This window comes from Gopherus flavomarginatus, chromosome 1, assembly GCF_025201925.1.
Source record: "Gopherus flavomarginatus isolate rGopFla2 chromosome 1, rGopFla2.mat.asm, whole genome shotgun sequence".
In the NCBI taxonomy this organism is placed as follows: domain Eukaryota; kingdom Metazoa; phylum Chordata; order Testudines; family Testudinidae; genus Gopherus; species Gopherus flavomarginatus.
In genome coordinates, this window is record NC_066617.1 from 114,638,992 (window position 1) to 114,658,774 (window position 19,783).

Here is a 19,783-nt window from a genome sequence, read left to right on the forward strand (position 1 = left end):
TCATCATAGGGGTCATGGATTTTAGGTTGTGCACTTAAGCTTTTTGAAGTGCTAAAGAGAGGCAACAGAATCTTCCACTTGATATATACTGCAGTAGACTGGGTAACCTCAATCATTTTTTAAAGCTTACTTTGCTCATGCAGGTTGGGTGTGCACGTGTGAATGCAGACTGTAAAGACTAAATCTGAATGCAGTAGTGCTTGAATTATTGTAATATCTAAAATCAAAAGATCTCTGCATCATTTCATAATTCAAATAACTATCTCAAAGGTAATATTTTATGCAACTTCAGAGCAAAGAGTGTATTTTAAAACTAAATATTTTACCATATTTGAGTCAACAGTCTGTATCTGTTTAGGCAAATACATGTCCCCTGTCACAAGTCTGAGTGTCTCACAATCATTAGTAGCTTTTATCTTCTCATCATCCCTCTGATGGAGAACTGAGGCACAGGGTAGATTAAGTGACTTCCACCAAGGTCACATAATGAGGCCATGTCTTCACTACAAACTTTGGTCAGCAGAACTTACTTAATATGGCAGTGTTATGCTGGTGTATGTCGTATGTGCTGCATGTAATCACCAGGAGTGCTTGTGTTGATACAGAATGCAGTGCATTATGGATTGGTATCCAATTGTGCAATACAATTTGACATATTTTTGCAATGCCATTATGAGGCTCACACAGGTTTTGCCTTGGGACTGGAAGCAAGGGATCAGATTCCCATGATGGACATATTTGCCATTCCTATCCCATAACTTTCGTGCCTTTTTAAAAAACAAAACAAAACCCTATGTGACACTTGTTGCTGTCTGCCACATCTGACAGAAGCATAGAGCCAACACAGTTCTGCACTGTTGTCATGAATGTTGAAAAGACGGGATGACAGGAAGTACAGCACAATGGGGGAACATGACAATTTCTTTGAGGGCAGATTGCTAAGGGACATAGCAAAAAACAACAAAAAGCTTGTTTGGGATTAATAGAGTAGCTACACATGGTCAAGTACTGCTTCTGGGCCTGAGAAATGAGCAATGACTGGTGAGATTGCGTCGCAGTGCAGATTTGGGACAATGAGTGATGGTTGCAGGATTTTTGGATGTGAAAAGCCACATTCCTTGATCTGTATGCTGAGCTCACCCCAGTCCTTCAGCATGTAGACATCAGAATTAGAGCTGCATTGACAGTGTGGAAGCAAGTGTTGATTGCTCTGTAGAAGCTTGCAGTGCTGCATTGCTACCTATCAGTGGGAGATGATTTTGGAATTGCAAAAACCACATTGCGGGCAGCTGCCCTTCAAGTTTATAGGGCCATCGATTTGTATTCTGTTAGGCAGGAATGTGACTCTCTGCAATGTGTAAGAAATAGTGGATGGATCTGCAGCGATGTCCTTCCCAAAGTGTGGTGGGGTGATAAATGGCTCACATATCCTCTGTTTTTTGGTACCAGCCCACCTTGTCACAGAGTAAGTCAACAGAAAGGGCTACTTTTCTATGGTTAATGCAGGTGTTGGTGGATCAGCAGGGATGCATCTGATCGGTATGGGCTGGTCAGAGAAGGTGCATGACTCTCTCTCATCTTTAAGAACGCACGTCTGTTCAGGAAGCTGCAAGCAGGGACTACTTTTTCCCCGAGGGGCAGATTACCATGAGTGATGTTGAAATGCCAATAGAAAGCAGAGAGATTGTTACCAGTTTAGCAAATGCAGAAAGAAAGTTGAATGTGTTTTTGGCGCATAGAAGGGATGCTGGTGGTGGTTACTTGCTAGATTAGATCTCAGTGAGAAATGTATCCAAATGGTGTTAGCTGCCTGTTGTGCCCTGCATACTGTGTGAGGGAGTGAGGAAAAGTTTGCTGCCAATTAGCAGAGGGAGGTGGAGCAGCTGTTCGCTGACTTTGAACAGCCAGACATGGGCCATTTGAAGAGGTCAATGCAGAGCTATGTGGTTGAGGTAGGCCTTGAAAAGACTTCTTTAATGGTCAGCCACAGAAACGTGATGTGGTGAACTGTGCTCTCTGGCCCTGAAGTTTTAGAGCTTGTTCGGAATTGTACAATGTTTAGTGTACATTTATGAATATCATATGATCTCAAGAAACCTATGAACTATGCTGTGCTTATTGTACACTTATAATTACACTATTTTCTGTGATTCTGTTGTATTAGAAGCAATGCATACTTTGAGTAGTGCTGGGCATTCTGCAATATGTTTTAATTAATTTATTTTAAAAAATTGCATACCAAAACGGTACATAACATTACTGTGCAATTAAAAACCCACTGTGCAAACTTATAAAAGTAATGAAGCAAAGTTTTAATCTTAAAATGAGAGAGAACTTGTCCATTTCAGCTACATATAACACTGACCTATAAGTGCCACAGTTGGTGATGTGAAGCTGTGGTTTTCCTTACCATCCCCTGGTGTGGAATGGTAATTGACAGAATGCACCCCTGTATTCACATTTTACATACTATTGTAGTAATCTTTGTACAAAATATGCTTTGAGGGATCATTTGAAAACTAATAACTCACTGGTCAATAGTATGGGGGTGTAGTAACATCATATGTAAAGTTATAAACATGAGCTGAAATTAGGTTTGAAATGTGTTTACCAGACAATTCTGGGTAAACCAGTTTCTCAAAGACAAAAGACAAGCTGATGCCTCGGGTGTCCTCAAAGTGGATGGGCAATCATCTATCAAGTGGTCATTCTTTGGCAAGGAAGGGTCAAAGAATGACCAAAGAAACAGTCTTTGGACTTTGGGGAATTTGCTCAGCAGTTTTACTGGGAACATGTAGTAAGGGGACTTCATCCTGAACCAAGTCAAGTTGAAGTTTTAGCACTAAGAAGCATTTTATCTTCATTTCTCTTGTGACCATTTCTGACTTTAATGCCTTATATTTGTTCTCTCTTAAAATCTGTCTCTTTATAGTTAAACTTGTTTTTATTCTTTAATCAAAACTAATCCAGTGTTCTGTGTTTAAATGGAGTTACCCACACAATTCAGTTAAAAGTATCAAACTGTTGGCTCTCAGTCCGCTTAGAGAGGCAACAGGCCTCATGTATCTCAACTGTCCAGGAAAGAGCCAGACAGTGCAGAACACACATTTTTGGGGGGAAATTCAGGACTGGGAGTGCATTTTTGGAGTCACTCGGCAAGTAGTAGCCAAGGCTTGTGGAAGCCAGTGTGGCTGGGTGTTTGCTTGGCAGGCTTTTGGGGTCAGAGCTGCTGGACCAGGACCGCAGCTATACACAACACTCAGGGTGTGACCTGCGTCCTGTTTGTGACAGACTCAGATTGGAAGCTATAGCAGCAAAGCATTGTGAGGCACCCCTGATAGCAGGGCAGGGATAACGCAGCCCATTGCTCATCTGGATTGCACCCCAGAATGCCACAGTAGGGTTAGAGATGTGGCCCAGGATGTCATATGGAATGTTGGGGAGAGGGGGCAGAGTGAAGGAAGCTGCTGAAACTTAGTTCTCCAGAGACTGCAAAGGGAGGTGAGCCTGTGACTGCTTGACCTGTAAGCATTCGTGTGTGCTGCCTGAGAAGCCCCATTACGTCCTTATGCATTTCCCTGCCCTTTTCCTATTGGGGCTCCTGGACCTGTCTCTTGTCTGCTCTTTCCTTCTCCAGCCCATCTGCCATATTCACTCCCCAGGCCCTCTGTTCATGGTCTGATGCAGCAGTAACTTGCAGGATCTCAGTGAACATGTCTCCCTAGCTCACGTCTTTCTCCCTCTCATCAAGTTTCCAATGGCTCTTTATAGATAACACACAGATTCTCTCTGGGTTTTGCTGAAAAACAGGAGACAATCCTACAGGAGGATTCCACACCTTAGCATTGCATAGCTGGAAAGAGTAATTTCTCTAGTTGTGGAGGAGGCACTTCTCAAGGCTGCAATGGCAGCAACTACAGATGTATTATTGTATTTAGAGAGACAACAAAAACTGAAAGATAAGCTTCAGAACTCCCTTCTCTTATTCCCAGAAGAATGATAACTAAGACATGCTTATTGACACTTTAGCCTTGGAGCAGAGGAACTCCAAAGTATGCCTGATACACTAACTGCACCTAGAGTTGTCCAAATGATTCCCATTGGCTACTGCCAGCTCCATGAAAACAGAGGGAAGGTGGTGTGGGCCACCTCCCCCTTTTTTTGGTCCTTCAATATGTTAAATAGAATGCTGAGGGTTGTAAAAGGAGATGAAGAGCGTGTACATTTCAGCAGCTGTGGGACTGGGTATGTATTAACAAGACTTTGAAAGGGGCGTGTAAGGTTGCATGGGCAACCTTAACTGCATTTCCAGTCTTTCAGAAGTTTCTTTTGCTCAACTCAATGTTACGCAAGGGGATGACATCCCACCTGAACTCTGTATTGTAGTTTTTAGTCACTGAATTTCTTAGGGTTTTTTGTTTTTTTTAAAACAGGAAAGGATACATTGGTAGGAGTTAAGTTATTTAGGCAATTGTACATATCATGACCTGCGTGCTAAGACAGTCATCCCTTTCTTCCCTGCCCTATTAGCTAAGCCCCACCACCAACTGTGCTGCTGCACACTTTTCAAGTCATCCCTTGAGCCATTCACTGCATTTCTTCCCTCCAGTCTGGATCCTCCCCACTATTGTAACCAGGCCGCACCCGCTGCAAGCAGTATGTGCATCTCCCTGAAGTTTTCACTTTCTCGTGTGTGTTTGTTTGTGTACACAAACATTTCTATTCCTGTTACTTCCCCTGTCTCCTATAACCTGACTCCTATGTAGCGCCTGGAATGAAGGACAATCATGTTACAGTGGAATTGTGTTCCTGCTTGTGTTTCAGAGTGGTTGCAGGGTGGAGTTTGTGGCAGGGCTGGCAAGAGAAATCAGACAGTGTTTCTGTTCCGAACGACTGACGGTTTTGCTTGTCTACAAGGGTGTGTGTGTGTGTGTGTGTGTGTGTGTGTGTGTGTGTGTGTGTGTGTGTGAGAGAGAGAGACACTGACTGTTTACATTTTCCCGTCAGCCATGAAACCTCCAATATCCCAACTTTTTCCCCAAAACGTAGTAACTTTCATACTGTCACTGTAGCAATTGGTCTGCTCAGCCAAATTGGAGAAAACTATCATAGCTCCTGGAAGCAAATATCTGACATTTGTGTGCAGCAGGAATAAGGCCCAGATAATTTCAGCCCAAGTGAATCCCTGCAATGTCTGGTAGATCGCAACCTCTTATGTCACCAGTTAGGTGTTACAGAGTGGGCAAAACATGATACCAACACGGACCACCTCTCTCCACCCAAATCAGCCTGTTGTCAGCAATGTCTATGTCCTGTTGTACTCCTTGCTGTCCTGTAAACTTCTGCAACCTCATGATCCAGGAATCAGCCGGAACCCCCATGCTGGCAGTGCACACATTTCATTTCCCTAAGCAAACATCCCCTGTGTGTCTTTGGAAACCTCACATTAATCTGCTCTGAGATCAGGAAGTAGCCACTTGCTGCCCTCTCCCCTCCAACCCCAGGGGCTAGTAAAACGCAGATTTTTCTCAAACAGGCAAGCCAAGGCTTCCCTACTACCAGCCTTCATTTCCTGCTTCTGCAATCCCTCTCCCTGTCCTAGTCCCTCCACTTCTTGGTCTCCTCCACACTGATGCAACAAATTTTTTTGACTGGTGTTCACAGTAAACCTCCCAATAAAATAGAAACACATTATAAAAGAGACTTGTAGCAAGCCATGTCAGTTATTAAATCTTTGCTGCACAGGGGTACAATGCTTCAGACTAGAAATGACCATGGCGGGGTGTTCACCGGTGTAGTGGTGAACATTTCCTTGAACTACCCTTGCGTTTTTTACTTTATTGGTGCATGCACTCTGTAATCCTCCTAAGCTACGCACTATACAAGTGAAGTGAACAAGTTCTTAAATATTATTCTCTTTGGGTCTCCCAAAGATTTAGTGGGTACCATGCAGTTCCTTGTGTACAGCTTGACAGAATGAGACCATTTTTGACCTTCATTACATCAGTAGTTAATTCCTAGATCTACATTAAATAAAAAAAACAAACACAAACCCCTCTCCTGGAAACTTTTTTAAAAATGGCTCTTCTGTTCAGGGCTTATTTCTATAACCCATAGATGGAATGACCCCAAATTTGAGTCTCTAGTGGTATTCTTCATCTGACTCTGGCATACCAAATTTCAGAGGAATCAGACTAAGCATGTTGAATTTAGAGGACTTAAAATTGTTTGTGTTTAAACAGAAGTCATGATGCAACCTTAAGCACAGTGCACTGCTGCACTACTATCATTTCCCACGATATCTTGGGTCTCAAATTTTGGCATAAGACTTTGTAGGTAGCAGATCCCTTCAATTATGCAAGACTCAGTCTTTCTTATCCTCCCTCCCTCATCTTTAAAACGTTTTTAGTAAATATCTTGAATTCTTCAAGAGAAAGCAATCATCCATATATCCTATTAAATCAAACTTCTCTTGCATTTTTTTTCCCAGTTGTGATTATGCAGCTCTTTCTGTGAGCTCTTCCGGCACTTACAGAATATTAGTAGCATTAGCGTCCCCATTGGAGTCTGGTATAGACTCCAGTGTTTTACCCTGCCCCAGGCTGACTAAAGTCTATCTCCTCATTAATATGTAGTTTCATAGTTAGGTATACAGTTTTGTGTTTTAATACTCTTGTATATCTTTAGATAAAATACAGACTAGATGTGCCTCTCTTCTTGCGTGGAAGATGCTCCGATATTAGGGTGAGGGGTGCTAGTATAAAATGCTTTGATAGATGTTTTCTTAGGCTGGAGCCAGCCTGTCACTTCCCACAATATTTATAGTAGGAGAAGAGGGGGAATCGCAAGACTAGTGTGCTTATGGCATTATGGGGGCCTGTGATGCATGGTGGAACTGAACAACTGGGCCTATAAAGGGAAAAGGAAACAATGTATGCTTGTAGTAAATTGTATGCTGCAAGTCACTCTTGCTTTGATAACTGAGGGCATTCCACACATAACTGATGTTGAGTTTTTGTTACACTTGCAAGTCCTCTTTAAATAATTTAGGAAATAAAATGGTTCCAATTTGAGGGTGCGTTTGAAACAAAGCTTTTGAACATGCATTTTGTACTGCTTACCCTGTGGTTTATTTCAACCCTAAAATGATCTCTTCTTCACACCATGTCCTCTCTCTCACACCTTTAGACTAAGCTAGTATAACTGGTTTTTAGAAATTTTGTCCTGTCTCATGCTGAGCTAATTTAGCCTCATCTTGGTAAACAAGAAAATGGTTTTCATTCGACAGATTGAGCTGGAGTGACTGCAGCTGTCGTCTGGCCTGTGTGCAAACCGATTTTGTTCATTCTTTTGCCTGGCAGGGAGCCTGCACCAGAACTGCGTCAGGACTAATCAGCATTTAAACCAATGTCAGGATAGCTGTAGAAAGCTGCCCTGCAGTGCAATAGCAACATGGCTTTTCAGACAGGATTAGTAGGAACACTACCTAGGCTGCAGCTGTGTGCAAAATCTGAAGTATTTCACTCATGACTCATGGTTAGGGATTCCTAGCCTGCCACAGAAATATGGCTGTCCAGTGGCTAATACACTAAGGAATCTATCATGATCTACAGAAGGGGGTGAGAAGTGCTGCAAGACCTATAAAATACAGAGCGATTGTTTTGGAACTTGGATCAGTGGGTTTTTTCTTCTTGGGAAGGAATTCGGTTCCTGGTGTCTGGCCAAGGGTTGTTACTCGTAATGCTCATCCTCATCTTGTACTGGGTAGAAGTACCAATCAGCTTTGACTCAAAGGTTCTGTGATCTCTCCTGAACTGCTTGGATCTTGCTTTACCAGTTGAGTCAGTGGTCCCCAACCATTTTGTGGCCAGTAGCACATTCATGTTTTCAGAAAAGTGTGGTGGGCACCAACAATTTTTCAAGGCTTATTTTGTATTTGTACATTAAATAATATGAAAAACATCATATTTAATATACATAATATATGAATCCATAATATAAAAGGGTAGTTTTAATTAATACCTTTTACATGTAAATTACTCTGCAGTTACTCTTTCACCTTACCATGTGAATTAGCTCTTTATCTACCTGTAAAAAATTAAGGAGCTTTTACAAATAAGTTTTCATCTTATTTTTAAAAAGTTAAACATTGTTGAACTGCTGGTCCAAATATGTTTTTTATTTTATTATTCTTACTTTAACATAGAATGAAGCCTGCAGCCCCGGAGTTCTCTGTCCCCGGCAGGCACGTGGCTGTGGCTTCTCTCCCCTGCTGGGCACTAGGCAGTCGCACATAAATGCCCCGGCGGGCACCACGTTGGGGACCACTGAGTTGAGTAATGCATATTTGGGCTCCTTCCTTACTTTGGTTGGTGGGGAGAGTTGTTCAATAAGGGCCAGATTCACAAGAGTTCAGGTCCCATTTAGGCAGAAAAATGGGTGACTAAATTGTCAAAAGAAAAAGGCCTGTAGACACAGTAACTTCTTGTTTTTTTTATGGCTGCTGGCTCCAGTTCCTAACCAGAGTGAAGAGACCACCTCAAGAGTGATTGTTTAAACAAGCTGTTTCTCAAGGCCTCTCTGTCAAAAGTTAGCTCTAGTGAATCTGTCTCCACTATGCAAAAACCTACGGACTCAGCTCATTCTGGACTCCTGATCCCTATTGCAAATGGAGAACACCTGACGCTAAGACTTTCCTTTTTCCTGCTCAGACCAAGTTCTTTACAAGCTCTGAGCTGCAAAGTGGTAATGGTAGATCCAGTACAGAACATAGACTTTTTGCAGCGGCCTCTTGTGCTGGCAAAGTCCCTCTTTACTAGAGAAAACAGCTGCATACTTTCCTTGGCCCTCATGGTACTGGGTACTTGTGAGAGAGTAATGATTAAGAAAATGAGGGTTGGGGCTAGTTAGAGCCCAGATTGGGACCTTCAAGAGTGACATGCCTAATGTGATGACAGGCTTAGCCCACGTCTACTGGGCTCTACAGTGACACGCCTACAGCACTATAGCTATGCTCCTGTAGCACCATAGTCTAGACTTTCTGCAGTGACAGAAGGGGTTTCTCTATCGACGTAGCTAATCCACTCTCTCGAGTGGCTGTAGCTACATGGAATTAAAAGAACTCCATCAACTAAGCTTCCTCTACCCTAAGGTGGGGTGGGGTGAGGTGAGGTTGACAAGTCAATATAGTTATGGTAGCTAATTTTTTTAAAAATATATTACAGGCATTAGATACTTTTTTATTTGTGGTGTAGTGCATATTCACTTGCTGTATTATGCACATTCATTGTGCCCAGTAGCTCCCCGAATTATCCTGAAACTGATAGCAACAGCTGATGGTTTACATAAGGCAGGCCTGACCTTGTACCTTAATTGAACAATTAACAAGTTTGAGGATGGCCCTTGTGGGAAGTGCTGGTCGCAGTTAAATGGACACTGGCATGATTTCATTCTTTTCTGGCCTAGTGGCGAACCAGGCTTCGGTCTCCCACATGGAACTTATTGAACAGAATCTGTTTCAAGAGAGCAGAGAACAGACTCGCTTATCACTGGTGAAAGTGGCAAAGATTAGTCATTATGCTGTCATTCCAAATCCCAGCAATGCAGTACAGACTGAGGGTATGTCTACATCTACAATTTTGCAGCGCTGGTTGTTACAGCTGTATTAGTACAGTTGTATAGGGCCAGCGCTGCAGAGTGGCCACACTTACAGCAACCAGCGCTGCAAGTGGTGTTAGATGTGGCCACACTGCAGCGCTGTTGGGCGGCTTCAAGGGGGGTTCGGGGAACGCGAGAGCAAACCGCAGGGAAGGAGACCTGCTTGCTCGGGGGTTCGGGGAACACGAGAGCAAACCGGGGAAGGAGACCTGCTTCCCCGCGGTTTGCTCTCGCGTTCCCCGAACCCCCCTGCAAACCGCAGGGAAAGAAAACCTGCTTGCTCGGGGGTTCGGGGAACGCGAGAGCAAACCGGGGAAGGAGACCTGCTTGATTACCAGAGAGGCTTCCTCAGGTATGCTGGGATACCTGCTTATTCCACGGAGGTCAAGAAAAGCGCTGGTAAGTGTCTACACTTGATCACCAGCGCTGGATCCTCTACACCCGAGACAAAACAGGAGTACGGCCAGCGCTGCAAACAGGGAGTTGCAGCGCTGGTGATGCCCTGCAGATGTGTACACCTCCTAAGTTGCAGCGCTGTAACCCCCTCACCAGCGCTGCAACTTTGTGATGTAGACAAGCCCTCAGGGTTTCACCTGCTGACTCTTGATATCCTGCCTTGAGGTTATATCCTGGGCTCACTTCCATCCTGAATCTCCATCTGTTTACAAAGCTCTCTAGAGTCCAGCTATCAAGCATTAGGCAAGCCCTTTTTCATTCCTCTCCCTATGCAAGACTGTTTCGTGATTTTAAACAGGAAAGTCTCACTAAGGAATCCTTGTACAACATGAACATCCATGCCAGTGTATTGGGGTGGAGGGAGGGGGCTCATTTAGGGTGAGGGATGATGCAGGGAATAGGTCCTTTTTTTCCTTTGAGGAGGGAGACCTGTTCATGCCTTAGACCTCAAGGCTGTGAGGAATGGGCTAGACAACATAATTGTAAAATCACCGTAGCTTCTTAGGGTAGGTTTACCCAAGAAAGGTAAGTTGACCTTTATTAGATCAAGGTACGTGTCCACACTACCCTCGTAGGGTTGACGGTGCGCATCCTCATCAGGAGCACTTCCACCAACCTAAAAAGGGCAGAGTGGTGACCTGTGGACCCAGTCTCAGCTCCGCTGGCAGCTCCCGGCTGAGAGCACAGCTGCCTCACAGGCTCTTGGTGGGCTGCCCCCTTGTCTGTTGGGGGCGGGAAGGAGAGAAGCCGCCTGGGGTTTATCCAGCTCCCCCCAGGAGTTGGGCGGCCTTGTCAATTTTATGGCTCTCTGAGCTGTGACATTGACAAGTTTGCCTGGCTGAGAGTGGGATCCAGCCTGCCGGGCTCCTCACCGTGCTCCCAGGCAACTGGAGCACCAGGCCTCTAGCTGCCCAGGTTTCTTGTCAAAGCATGGCTTCTGCCACAGAATTGACAAGACAGCCAACAGCATATGTAAGTAATGCAGTGTCTAAACAGAAACTGCATCATCCTGATTACACCAACATAAGCCTTATACATCTCATGGAGGTGGATTTCTATGTTGGTGTAGTAGGCACTTAACATCAGTGGAAGGAAGGCTGTAGTGTAGACACTGACGTAATTAGGTTGTCGTAAGCTGTCTTTTGTCAGCCTAACTATGTAGTGTAGACCAGCCCCCAGTCCTATATTCTGCCACAGCTTCCAGTTACAGGTCCCATTGTCACCAGTGTAGATTAGTCAGTAATGGTTCTCAAATTCAACACAGGAGTAAATCTAGCTGTGAATATACCTCCTTTTTTTTCTTCCCTCAGCGGATAGAGTGAAAAATAAGAGTAATTTGCATATGCTGCTCTAGTTGTTTGGGTATTAATTCATCACTGAAAGAAAAGGCTCTTCAGGAAAACTTGATCTAATATGACTCATCTCAACTGAATTCCACACGTGTCTCTTATGCATATACAGCTCACACAGAATGAGGCGGGGGGTGGGGGAGAATACAAAGCCCGTTCTGGTACCGTAAGATCTTGAAGTGTTAAATACTTGAATTCTTAAGTCTTTATGTAGATGTGTGTAAAAAAAAAAAAGGTGCTGAAGGATAAGCTTTGTCACACTTACTGTACTAACAATATTATTAGCATATAGCTTTTACATCTTCCACACTCTCTATTAATGTTACCTAACCCTCATTTTCCCCCCACTCATGAGTAAGGAAGGTAAGTAATAACATCCCAGTTTGTCAGAGAGGGAAGACTGTAGAGTAGTTAAGTGCCTTGTCTGAGACCACCTAGTATATCATTGGCAAAGCCAGGTTCAGGATTTGGGAGTCCTGGTATCTTAGCCCTCACTTAATCCCCTACACTTATACGGTCTCATTTTAATGTTTCCCAAATGTATATGTTAGCAGTGTGGCTCAGTAACACCTGCTAAAGTTAAGGTCGCAAAAGTTGCGGGAGAGGTTGTACCATTTTTTAAAATCTTCCCTCTTTCCCTGTTTCATTAGTTACTGGAGTAGATCACTTTTAGAAGCCACTGGGATATCCTTAAAATAGCGCCTCAAATATATCTTTCTGTTAGTCTTACGTTTCAGCCTTTTTTGTTCTTTGAATACATTCCTGACACAACATATGTAGTGAACTAGGATTGCCTGGGTTACAATACTCTGACCATGACCTGACTCAAAAAAGCACTATTTCTAAATTTACTTAATAAACTGAGGATTAAGGAGGGAGGAAAGCAGTTATCCTTAAATAAGTTCCAAGGCCTCCCAGAGGATTCAGGGGACCTGGGACAAAGTGGGAGAGTGGACATGAAGGAAATAAAAAAAGTCACCACCCACTGTGGCGCTTGTACTCACCAGGCGGCGCTGTGAGTCTGCAGCAGTGGCAGCATGTCCTTCACTCGCTCCGTGTCTTCAGCAGCACTGAAGGACCCGCTGCCCAAGACTCGGAGCGAGTGAAGGGCCCGATGCCAAAGTGCAGCCGAAGACTCCAACCGCCACCGGATCAGTAGCCAGAGAAGGGATTCAAAGGCCAGGGCTTGCGAGGCCCGTGTGGGGCCTGGGGCAAATTGCCCCACTTGTCCCGTCCTCCCCCAGCAGCCCTGATCAGTTCACCTACTGTAAGAAATGCTTTTGATTTGCTAGCTGGATGTGGGGTTATGATTAAGTGCTTTTCAAAGGTTTGAAATAAAACACAAAGCAAATCACCTGAATTTGATCCATCTACCTGCACTTTGAAGGTATGTCTCCCCACGCCTCATTGTTCCCCTACACACAAGAAACACAAAATGGACAGAAACAACAGGCTGCTTCTTAAGGCAGCATGGCACAATTCAGCCCACCTTTCTTCAAGCTGACTCTTCCCGTTCTGTCTCTGATTGCACACTTTACTACAGAGCCCCCTAGCCTGCAAGCATGACTAGAAACCTCTTTCTCTCCTCCTTCCTGCCCCATACACTGAGTGATAGCTTGGAATTCCAACACAACCCTCACAATCCCATGGTTAGTTATGCTGCAAGTAAAACAAGCTGTTCCATGATTTTCCCAGTGAACTGTAGGCACACTTGTCCATTTTGGTCACATTGAGGGAATTGTGGGGAGGCATTGGAGGATTATCAGCACTTGAAAGACTTATTCTGTGCCAACCTACCAATTTCTCAGTGAGATCAGCCCGAGGGAAAGCAGCATCGACACTCTAACTAGCACTCCTAGCTATGCTAGCTAGCCTGGGTGGAAGCACCACTTAACTTGGGATAGAGGTTCTTGTGTGTGGACATACCATGACCTTAAGAAAGGCAAAACTGCAAGAGAATGTTTCCTAGTCTCCTTATCACTTGGTTACCAGGCACTAATGCAATGCCAGAGAGTCAGATGGCATATTAATGTAGTAAGTCTGATTTACTGAGATTAAGCAACTCAGGTTCATCTACGAAACTTAGTGATAGGTGGAAAATTCAGCATTTTGGGGGTTAAAATGTACGGTGTATGTAATCGTATACAGTTTTTGTTTTTAACTGGTGTGAGGATTGTGAATTTCAAGTCTAAAAGGGATCACTCCCTGTAGCTGTTAACAAGCAACCTCATTCAAACATTAAAAAAAATATATATTACTCCAAAGCTTAACTGGTTTTGGTTCAGAAATAATAGTTTAGCTATAGAGTTTAGTAGAACTCTAAATTCCATCAAGCCTCTTGAGTTTTGTAGTAACAAGCATTCATTTATGTAAGTGCTCAGATTTCTTCATTATAGTAGGGACATATGTGTCCTTCCCTATTTTTGAAATGGGAATTCTACTCCCGGTATGCACTGTCACAAATTTGCAAAGGCATCTGACAACCTGATCTCATGATGTTTTTCCATATACCCGTGGAGCCCTTAATATCTTACTTTGTAACAACTTGTGGTAAACTGATATTTAATTTGTCCCCTTCCATTCTTTTTACCAAAGCTGTTAGCAGCCAAATAACGAAAGGATGGACATGTTCTCCGTGTCTTTCAGTCCTTCTCTCAGCTAGCCAGTTCACTGCTTGTTTGTCTTAAATACAACAAGAGTTGCAGATCCCAATAATTTCACAGCTGTGTGTCTGTTACCGTTGCTGTCACTGACAAATATTTATGGTCTGAGACTTCCCTTTGTGCCTTTAAAAAAACAGAAGGGGAAATCCCTGCGTAAGTATCTATGTACAGAGTACATTCATTTCTTCTTTTTACAGTTTAGACACGTACACAGGTGCATGTAAATCTTTCCTTTTTTGTGTTGAGAAGAGCTGGTATGTCAGGGGGACCTTTTTGGTTTTTGTATATTGCAGAGTAATGAATAATAATAAAATACTGTTTCCCTACACAAGTATAACTCTGCAGTGTGTTATCAACTGGCTGGTAATTTATGTCCATATTATAGAAGCATCCTTACTTTGAGAGTTATAGAGCAGATATTACAGACTGGAGAACCTTGATTAACTGGCAAGGATGATAATTTCTTGACTCAGTGAAATGTTCCATTACAGTGTCCGTATTTTTGAGTGAGATGTATGTGTTTACATGTGCATGTAAGATCCTACAAAAAGTGGAAATTAACTAATTGCTAAGGAGGAGTACAAAAGAATGGCACAAGCATGTACGGCCAAAATCAGGCTAAGGCACAAAATGAGTTATACCTAGCAAAGGACATTAAAGAACTTTTCTTACTGCCTTTTAACACATTTGGAGCAAAAGAGAGACCAAAAAAGTATAGTCCCACTGCTTCAGGGGGGGAATGAGCTGATGACAGCAAGAAGACTGAGGTGCTAATATCTGTCCTGCTCCAGTCTTCACTAAAAGGTTAATGGTGACTAGGTACTCACACAATTAACATTAACAGCAGGAGGGAAGGAATGCGAGCCAAAATAGGGAAAGAACAGGTTGAAGAATATTCAGGTAAGTTTGAAGTAATCAAGTGGGCAGGGCCTGGTGAAATGTATCCTAGAGTACTTAAGGACCTAGCTCAAGCAATCTCGGCTCCATTAGTAAATATCTTCGAAAACTCCTGGAGGACTAATGAGAGGACTGGAGAAGGGCAAAGATAGTACTTGCCTATAAAAAGGGGAACAAAGGACTTGGGGAGTTATAATAACTTTGATTCTTGGAAAGGTACCCAAACAAAGTATTAAACAATCAATTTTGTAAGCATCTGAGGGTTAAGTAATGGCTAGAATGGATTTATCAAGAACACAGACTCAGATCTGGTCTACACTATGCGTTTAAACCGAATTTAGCAGCGTTAAACCAATTTAACCCTGCACCCGTCCACACAACGAAGCCCTTTATATCGATATAAAGGGCTCTTTAAACCGATTTCTGTACTGTTCCTCGATGAAAGGAGTAGTGCTGAAATCGGTATTGCCATGTCGGATTAGGGTTAGTGTGGCTGCAAATCGACGGTATTGGCTTCCGGGTGGTATCCCACAGTGCACCATTGTGACTGCTCTGGAAAGCAGTCTGAACTCGGATGCACTGGCCAGGTAGACAGGAAAAGCCCCACGAACGTCTGAATTTCATTTCCTGTTTGCCCAGCGTGGAGCTCTGATCAGCACAGGTGGCGATGCAGTCCCAAATCCAAAAAGAGCTCCAGCATGGACTGTACGGGAGATACTGGATCTGATCGCTGTATGGGGAGACAAATCTGTTCTATCAGAGCTCCATTACAGAAGACGAAATGCCAAAGCATTTGAAAAAAATCTCCAGGCTATGATAGAGTCCACAGCACAGTGCTGTGTGACAAGCGTAACGGAAAGCCAAAGAATGAAATGGAGGGAGGGAGGGGGTACTGAGGACTCCAGCTATTCCATAGTCCCCACAGTCTCTGAAAAGCATTTGCATTCTTGGCTGAGCTCCCATGCCTGAAGGATCAAAAACATTTTTCCGGGTGTTTCAGGGTCTATGTCATCAATTTACACCCTTCCCCACCCCGAAAGAAAAGGAGGGAAAAAAGGTTTCTTGCCTTTTTTCAGTATCACCCTATGTCTACTGCATGCTGCTGGTAGATGGGGTGCTGCAGCGCTGAACACCAGCATCCCCTTCCCGGTCATTCCCGGCAGATGGTACAGAATGGCTGGTAACTGTCCTCATCATAGCAACTGGAGGCTGAGCTCTATCAGCCCACCCCCCCTTCATGTCTAAAAAGATTCTGTCCTGCTTGGACTATCATAGCAGCTGGAGGCTTCCTCCCCTCATTTTATCTCACTAAAAAGTCAGTGTTTCTTATTCCTGCATTCTTTATTACTTCATCACACAAATGAGGGGACACTGCCACGGTAGCCCAGGAGGGTTGGGGTAGGAGGGAAGCAACAGGTGGGGTTGTTGCAGGGGCACCCCCTAGAATGGCATCATTTCTGCGGGATCTCTGGAGCTCTGACCCAGAGTGGCTGTGCTCTCTGGTTCTGTAGTACGCTAGCCCCATATTCTAGGCAGGACTGACTATTATTAGACAAAACATAAAGAAGGGAATGACCCAGGGAGTCATTCCCATTTTTGTCCATGCGCCCCTGGCTGAACTCAGCGAGGCCAGCCAGGAGCACCCCATGACAGCAGCAGACAGTACAAAATGACTGATAACCATCATCTCATCACCAATTTACAATGGCAGACGGTGCGATAGGGATGGTAACCGTCTCTGCTACCTTGCAGAGGCAAATGAATGCTGCTGTGTAGCACTGCAGTACTGCCTCTGTCAGCAGCATCCAGTACACATACAATGACAAGGCAAAACGGGCTCCATAGTTGCCATGCTATGGCGTCTGCCAGGGCAATCCAGGGAAAAAGGGCGCAAAATGATTGTCTGCCGTTGCTTTCACGGAGGAAGAATTGAGTGATGACATTTACCCAGAATCACCCGCGACACTGTTTTTGCATTGGGATCTCAACCCAGAATTCCAATGGACGGGGGAGACTGCGGGAACTATGGGATAGCTACCCACAGTGCAACGCTCTGGAAATCGACGCTAGCCTCGTTACATGGACGCACACCGCCGAAATAATGTGCTTAGTGTGGCCGCGTGCACTTGATTTTTGTATGATCCTGTTTTACAAAACCGGTTTATGTAAAATCGGAATAATCCCATAGTATAGACATACGCTCAGACTTGAAAGCTGGAAGGGACTGTTCTGATAATCTTGGGTGACCTCCTACGCATTCCAGGCCACAGAACCTCACCCACCTACTGTAATAGGCCCATAATCTATCTGAAGAAGTGGGTTGTTTTACCCACAAAAGCTTATGCCCAAATAAATGTTAGTCTTTAAGGTGCCACCAGACTCCTGTTTTTGTGGATACAGAGTAACATGGCTACCTCCTGATACTTAAGGTAAGGAGAATCTGCCATTTAGTCTAGTTTAAACCAGCGAGTGGCCTGTGCCTCATGCTGAGGAGGAAGGTGAAAAACCTCCAGGGTCTCTGCCAATCTGACCTGGGAGGAAATTTTTTCCAGACCTCAAATATGGCGATCAGTTAGACCCTGAGCACCTGGGCAAGACCCACCAGCCAGACACCTGGGGAAGAATTCTTTGTAGTAACTTGGAGACTTTCCTATCTAGTGTCCCATCTTTTATGAGGTCCTCACAACTTATCAGTGCTAAATCTAAACTAGGCTCACCTCTTGTTGGTTCAGTGACGATATGGTGAAGTGACTGTCAGCTATCGCTTCCTGGAATATGTGGGCCCTACCATTATTAGTAGCACTTGTCCTTCAATCTATATCTGAGAAATTAGTCTCCCATAGTCAATGACATAAATACTACTGGGAATTGTATGAAGATATTAGAGGTTTCTCTTCATATCCAAATTGGATCCTGGGTGCCTCTAAAAGACCAAGCACTATCCCAGTGCAGCCTCTAATGCCTGTCTTCCCCCAAAGTAATTTTGACCCAAGTAGTCTATTTTATCCATTCCATTGTTTTTCCTTGCTTTCCAGTCTACCTCATCACTGATATACAAAGCTACTCCACCACCTTTACCTTCACTTCTGTCTTTCCTGAACAGCACATACCCTCAATATCTGTATGCCAATCGTGCAAACTATTCCACTGTTTCCAGTATCCCTATAATCATGGGCAGCCAGTGACCTGACTGTTGGGGGGAGGCTAACCCTGGACCCCTCCCCTTGTGCTGAAGACCCGCACCCACAGGAGCCCAGAGCACTCCCACCATGGCCCCCAGCCCCTTGTGAGCAATGACCACATTCTTTGCGCTTTAGGAAGATATCTCTACAGTGCTACATGGTCATGACTGATATCTTTCACTAACTTCTACAAACCTCAGTAGATGCAGCCTTCAGGCAAAGGGCACTGCATGCAGTAGTCCCTCAGTGGACCAGTTTAACTTTAAAGAAGGGTAATGGTTTGTCTGTATAGAAATTAACTCTCATCCTTAAATTTCTCTCATGGCTGATAAGATCCCATTGTTATCTGTGAACCTCAACTTACTGAGGAATACGGAAAAATTAACTAGGCTTTTGTGGAGATGGGGCAATGTTAACTCAATTATATGATATGAGATGTTGTATTGATGGGGTATGTTGTTTGGATGAAGACCAAAAGAATATGCTGCTGGGTGAAGAATGAGAGTGGGTTGGACTGCGGATTAAAGTCCGTCCAGGCTGCTTGTTTGGAACTGAGGGGCTGAATTTAAGGGGTGGTCAGTTAGCTCCTGAGGCAAGAGGAAGAAAGATCACAAAGAGGGCCAAGGAGCTGGATTGTGATCAGGAAGGGAAGTACTGCAGGAAAAATTAGGCTTTCCCTCTGGGAGTAAGAAGTAGAAGGGTTACTGAAAGCTATTGTGTTTTATTTACTCCGATTAAATTAAAAGTAGAGTGGGTTTTCAAACCCAGCAGTTGAAAACGTAGACAATCAGTGTGTTTTGATGAGTTCTGTGGGGCCCCCAGAATAGTTAGGAAAAGCAGTCAGGATTGCCTGATACTCACAGGCAAATGTCCTAAGCAGAAGTGAGGGGTTAAAGGGCTGGACTAGCGACCCAGAGATGCTAGTGTTGAACAAGGCATATGGGCAGGAAGAGGCAGATTGTGGAGATATCCTGAAAACTCACTCCCTCTCCTCAAATAGTCACATCTGATTCACTCTGGATAAACTCAAACACTTTTTAAAAACTACACTTCTTATAAGACAAATGTTTAAAACTTGGATTTATATTTCCATGGCTCTATTCCTGGTACTCTCAGCAGGAATTTTAACCTTGGTCACTTTATCACATCTGAAACCAAGAGCTGCTGAAGTGTTTTTTCAGAATTAAGCTCAGTTCTATTCATGTAAAAGCTCTAGGAAAAACTACTTATCTGTGCTAGAATTGAATGGTAAGAATTATACTGTTTCTTTGGTATGTGGGGAAGGAAGTGCCCAAAGAGAACCAATTTTAAACTGGAGGCATCTTTCAAAACTTAAACAGGAATATTCCAAGCCTGATACAGTACAGTGAGAAAAAATGTCAAGCCCACACTTACCTCAACTCTGTTTTTTCCAAGAGAAGCAGAGGTGGGCTTCAAAGAAAGGGAAGACAACTGTTTGGATGTCTGGCAACCTGTATCCGGCATCTTTGCACTCTGTGTCAAATATTCATTAATTAGAACAGGGCTTCTCAAACTGGGGGTCAGGACACCTCAGGGGATCACGAGGTTAGTACATGGG

General features: G+C 43.9%; 1 protein-coding gene across 3 annotated transcripts in view; it reads left to right on the forward strand.

Annotated features, from left to right (window-relative positions):
- Positions 1-19,783, forward strand: part of DENND5B (DENN domain containing 5B) — a 190,127-nt gene that overhangs the window by 62,207 nt on the left and 108,137 nt on the right. The window contains exon 1 of one of the 3 annotated variants that reach the window (XM_050917985.1): positions 8,727-8,745. The exons of the other annotated variants lie outside the window; for them this stretch is intronic. The gene's annotated coding sequence lies outside the window, so the exon portion shown is untranslated. Of the gene's footprint in view, positions 1-8,726; positions 8,746-19,783 lie in introns of those variants that run through there. 3 annotated transcript variants of the gene reach the window in all.